The sequence below is a fragment of the Drosophila suzukii genome, unplaced genomic scaffold (genome assembly GCF_043229965.1).
Source record: "Drosophila suzukii unplaced genomic scaffold, CBGP_Dsuzu_IsoJpt1.0 scf_33, whole genome shotgun sequence".
In the NCBI taxonomy this organism is placed as follows: Eukaryota; Metazoa; Arthropoda; class Insecta; order Diptera; family Drosophilidae; genus Drosophila; species Drosophila suzukii.
The window spans coordinates 137,665-143,664 of NW_027255920.1; the positions used below are offsets into that span (position 1 = coordinate 137,665).

At 37.3% G+C, this 6,000-nt stretch overlaps 1 long non-coding RNA gene across 1 annotated transcript in view; it reads right to left on the reverse strand.

Annotated features, from left to right (window-relative positions):
• The window catches only part of LOC118878801 (uncharacterized), a 60,279-nt gene extending 55,264 nt beyond the window's left edge, over window positions 1–5,015 (reverse strand). The window contains exons 1-2 of the long non-coding RNA XR_010655363.2: window positions 4,891–5,015; window positions 4,448–4,834 (exon numbers count right to left, since the gene is read on the reverse strand). This is a non-coding gene — a long non-coding RNA (uncharacterized lncRNA). The remainder of the gene's footprint in view (window positions 1–4,447; window positions 4,835–4,890) is intronic.
• Between the last annotated feature and the right edge of the window lie 985 nt (window positions 5,016–6,000).

A 6,000-nucleotide genomic window follows, 5' to 3' on the forward strand; every position in this document is an offset into this window, starting at 1 on the left:
AAAATTTGAAATTCAGAACTAATTAAAAAATGTTATTTCCAAGCGTAGGAGGTTATATGTTAAAAAACACCGAAGCTATAATTTGTTTCATATTATTTTCCCACCAATTTTACGATCGTTTCTATGGCAGCTATATCTTATAGTCGTCTGATTTCTGATCTGAAATTCAGAAATCATTTAGAAATGTTATTTCCAAGCGTAGGAGATTGTATGTAAAAAAACACCGAAGCTTTAATTTGTTTCATGTTATTTTCCCACCAATTTTCCGATCGTTCCTATGGCAGCTATATAATATAGTCGTCCGATCTTGAAAAAATTTAATTCGAAATTAAGAACTATTTAAAAACTATGATTTCCAAGCGTAGGAGTTTATATGTTAAAAACACCAAAGAAATATATTTTTTTAATTTTTTTTACCGATAATTCCTATGGTAGCTATAAGATACTGTTGTCCGATCCGGCTGGTTCCGACTTATATACTAGCTGCAAAAGAAAAAAGACTTTTGGGAAAGCTTCAGCCCGATAGCTTTAAAACTAAGAGACTAGTTTGCGTAGAAACGGACGGATGCATGCGTGGTGCAATCTCGAATTAATTTGCAAAATATTGATTTTTATTTGGTTATAACTTTATAACGTCCGATTTCAATAATTTTTGGCATATATATAGATGGGTATTGATAATTGAGAACAATCTCTTATATACATTACAAAATATAAAAAAATGTGGGCGCTGGACGGGCTAATGTTATGGTCGATTGTGGGCAATAGAAAGGACGTGGCACCCTGCCGAAACAAACATGCGCTGCGCAGGAGGCCCAAGATTATTCATTCCAAGTCCCAACACTCAAGCTTTTATGGTGTGAGAGATCTCAACGTTCATACGGACAGACGGACATGGCTAGATCGACTCGGCTTGTGATCCTGATCAAGAATATATAATTTGTATGGGGCCGGAAACGCTTCCTTTTAACTAATACATACTTTGCGACGAATCTAGTATACCCTTTTCTCTTTGAGTAACGGCGAACGAGGTCTGCGTGCTTATATGGTTTCTTAAATTTCGCCTTGTTGTAGTATTCTTCTTCCCTCTCCTTCTCCTTTTGATCCCATTCCTTTTCCGATCTGGGAAAAAGAATTCGGTCTTTACATGGTTTCTGCGAATTGAATGACGTATTGGAAAACAATTGATTTGTCGCTTATGTTCCTTTTTACGCTTGATGTATATGTAGGATTGGCAGCCCTATTAATAACAGATCAGTTGTTCTGTTCCGTAACATTTTTCGGTAGTGTTAAAAAGCGTGCAAATTGCGCAAGAGTGGAGTAGAGATTGAGCACCAGCAGAGGAAGGTCGAGTGTGTCTCAGTAATAATTAATGTGTCAACTTAAGTATGTGAACTGTATCAATGATGTGTATTAATCGAAGAATAAACTATTAATAACCAATAAATAAATTTACGGAAGCAACGGAAGCCTTTCTCTACATATATTATGTCAACAATTTTACCAAGAAAACATTATACCTTTTTATACCCGATACTCGTAGAGTAAAAGGGTATACTAGATTCGTCGGAAAGGCAGAAGGAAGCGTTTCCGACCCCATAAAGTATATATCGCATCGCTCAATTAGTTCGCGGCCGGACATATAAGGAGCAGTAGTAAGCAAATATAGATATTTTTTATCGAAAGTGTCGATTATCATAAGCTCTGTGTAAAAATTATACAACTCTGTGACCACGTGCTTTTAAGTTACAAATTTTTAAGTAATACAACCTTTGGGTTTTTCTACAATATGGAAAAAAAAGGAGTTTCGTGTCCTGATTAAGCACTGTTTTTTGATAGGAAAAAATACAGTAGAAGCAAAAGCTTGGCTTGATAAACATTACCCAGATTCTTCTCCGGGAAAATCAACCATCAAAGATTGGTACAATGAATTTAAACGTGGTCGTGTGAAAACCAAAGACGCTGAACGCAGTGGTCGCCCAAAAACAGCAGTTACGCCAGAAAATGTGGCAAAAATCCGAAAAATGGTATTGGCCGATCGCAAATTGAAATTAAAGGACAGCTATCTCCTCCTCTCCTGCCTCAAAGATATCGGAAGGCAGTGTGTTTACGATATTACATGAACATTTGGACATGAGAAAGCTCTGCTCGAAGTGGGTGCCGCGATTGCTAACACCGGACCAAAAGCAACAACGCATCGATGCTTCCGAGACGTGTTTAAGCATGTTGAAGCGCAATAGGACCGATTTTTTTCGCCGTTACGTAACCATGGATGAAACCTGGATACACCACTATACTCCAGAATCCAGTCGTCAGTCTTCTGAGTGGGTGGTAGCCGGTGAAAGCCCTCCGAAGCGTCCCAAAACACAAATACCGGCGGGTAAGGTTATGGCTTCTGTATTTTGGGATGCACATGGGATTTTATTTATAGACTGCCTGGAAAAAGGTAAAACAATAAACAGCGAATATTATATAAAACTGCTGGATCGATTGGATCGCGTTATCAAGGAAAAAAGGCCACATATGGCCAAGAAGAAACCACTGTTTCACCAGGATAATGCACCATGCCACAAGTCTATGGCAACAATGGTGAAATTGAGTGAATTGAGGTTCGAACTTCTGCCGCACCCACCTTATTCTCCAGATATGGCCTCCAGTGACTACTGGCTTTTTTCAGATCTCAAAAAGCACCTCCAAGGCAAGAGATATTTATCAAATGAAGAGGTGATTGTCGATACTGAGACCTATTTTGAGGGTAAAAGTTCATCTTTCTACAAAAATGGCATAGAAAGGTTGGAGAAGCGCTGGACTGAGTGTATAGCCGTAGATGGAAACTATATTGATGAATAAAACAAAATTTTCAAAAAAAAAAGTGTTTTTCCTTGTTAGGCCGGGAACTTATTGAGCGGTGTGATATATTCTTGATCAGGATCACTAGCCGATTCGATCTAGCCATGTCCGTCTGTCCGTCTGTCCGTCTGTCTGTCCGGATGAACGCTGAGATCTCGGAAACTATGAGAGCTAGGCTATTGAGATTTGGCGTACAGATTCCTGAGCTTCTTACGCAGCGCAAGTTTGTTTCAGTAGACTGCCACGCCCGCTCTAACGTCCACAAACCGCCCAAAACTGTAACTCCTACAGTTTTGATGCTAGATAGAAAATTTTAACTGAAATGTATTTGTGTCGTCAATACCTATCGATTGATCCAAAAATAAATTTGCCACGCCCACTCTAACGCCCATAACGCTTAGATCTGTCTACCGCCGGTAGGTGGCGCATTTTAATCTCGCTTAGCTGCTTGCATATCTCCATTTCCCTTTAAGTAACGGGTATCTGATAGTCGAGGTACTCGACTATAGCGTTCTTCCTTGTTTTGTGTAAGAACGCTTAATTCTTGTTTTTATTAGCATACAATAAGTTATATTTGTGTGTTTTGTGTAACTTGATTCACTTTCACCCTTGGTAAATTCAACACGTAGTGCACTAATAAACAAGGAAGAATGATAAAGTCGAGTGCCTCGACTACCAGATACCCGTCACTCAGCTAAATGAAGAAAAAGGGAGATGGATATAGGAAAGCAGCAAAGCCAGATTATAAAACGCCACCTTTCACCGATTTCAATAGATGGTTAAGTGCGGGGCAGAGAGATTAAAGCGTTATGGGCGTTAGAGTGGGCGTGGACAAGTTTTTCAGTCAACATTTTTTTTTAGTCTTGTGATTCTGATCGAGAAAATATATACAGTATGGGGAAACGCTTCCTTCTACCTCTCACATACCTTCCGACAAAACAAATACTTCCTTTTACTCTACGAGTAAAACGACGCCCCTGTCAAAATTAAGGACGTCTAATGGCGATATTATTTTAAAATTTAAAAACGGTTATTTTACTATCTCGGCTTGAACTAATTTTGTGGGTGATTTTTTCAATAAATGGCCCAATCCTTATACAGACAGACTTTGTACAGAAAGTTAAACTCACTAGAGCAACCTAAACGGTCACTTAACTCTACGTTAAAGACTAATCAAAGTGTATGCTTCAAGTCAAGTCGGGTGAACCAGAAATAAAATGTTATAAATTGACACAAACTGCGACAACTTTTTTAAAAAGCCAAAAAAGGCGCCGTTCACTACTCTTTTGGCCATGGAAGCCAAAACATCCGTGAACCGTTTAAACAAAAAAAAGGAACAGTGATAAGAAGGACAATGGACTGAAATACATCTTAAAAGGAATGAAATGAAATTTAAAAATGTAAATCAGTTGTTGTTGTGTGACACTTAAAACTATTATAGCAAGCGATTTTTGTGGCACACCTTATAATCTATTTTTTAATAATTTTCTAAAGAAGTTGAACATAGACTTCGTTAGCCGGTATAAACGTAGATAAATGCATTATATTAAATAAAATAAAAAGTTTGAACGGATAATATTTTGTTTAACTTGCGTACACTTCAACAATAACTGGAAAAGCAGCATCTCGTAACTCTTCTCGCCAGCTGGGTGGAAGCAGTAACTGAACTTGAGCTCGTCCTCCATGCGTTAATGGTATTTCAAAAGATCGCTGAGTCGGTAGTGCAAGCTTTTGTAGCCTTTCTGTATAAAATGGCCTTGTGTCATATAAAATCTGTACCAAACTGTGATTTTTGTGCATATGAACTCCTGATACAGGTAGCCCAGGGCCTTGGCATTCCAAAATGTAGAACTCAATTCCATAGATTGTTGCAACCCCGAAAGTGGGTGTTATAAAGGCTTCAAAATGTGAACAGTTTGTATAATAGTAGCGACTACTCCAAAGATCTTCGCCTAATTCACATGTAATACATTGTGGTTCAATTCTGTTGATGAAAATACATTTCAAAATAATAAATTAATACATTGTTTGTTTCCTTACTTTCTAATATCATCGTGAATTGGATCCTTAACAGAGTATAAATGCTGTTGACCGGGCTTCTTATCTTGAGTAGCCAAAAAGTAAACTTTGTGATTTACGGTATCCCAACATAATATTTTCATCACCTGAAAATGGGGTAATATTATAATATTATTATTTTATCGCGCAGTTTTTTATTAGCTTTTTAAAAACTATTTCAAGATTCGAAAACATAGAAAAGTGAAAGGCTATATAATATAAGCACTAGGGCTGTCAAAAAATTATATGGCCAGAATCTTTGTATTAAGCATGCAGATTCTTGGGATTCTTGCGCAGTGAAAGTTTGATTCACAAACGCCCATTACTCTGAAACCTATCCAGCACCCACAGTTTTGTTGATTTTATTTTGTTCTTATTATCAATACCCACCCACATACCAAACGTTATTTAAATCGGACCATTCACTAAATAGTTATAATAATGTTAATTGTTATAATCGAGAGCGAAAGGAATAAATGGCTGCATATTCATCCGTCTGTCCGTTTCTACACAAACTAGTAGTTCTGAGCCACCACCCCCTTACTAATTAGCATATTTATGGCCTCCGCCACCTTAACTAATGTATTCCAGCACAACAAGCATAATCTACAAATAAACTGATTTTAATGGGCTTAGATGTCATAAAAATGTCACGATCATGTCTATGAAGAGTATATGGGAAAATACGATCGGCATAATAAATCAAGAACAGGTGCTAGTAATTAAGCATTCAAGGCATACGAGTATTCTTCAAAAGGGGATGATAAGACAGCGCCCTCTTGGCGACTGATGATTTTTCTTGTTAAGACAGCTGAGAAGGCACCGTCTTTTTAATGAATTTATTTAACTCTTTAATTACAACGTTTATCTTGTTCCCTGATTCATGTTCATAATAGAGCTGGTTGAACTTGGTAATATAAGTTTCTAACTAATTGATTTCGAGTTTTCACTAGCTGTTTTAAGGCTATTATAGTTTGATTGCTTTTAAAATCAGTTCCGTTAATTTGAAATAACATGTGTTTTCCAAAAAACAAAAAACAACATAGTGATCTCATCCACATAGACAAATGTACAGTAGTTTTCCTTGCATTG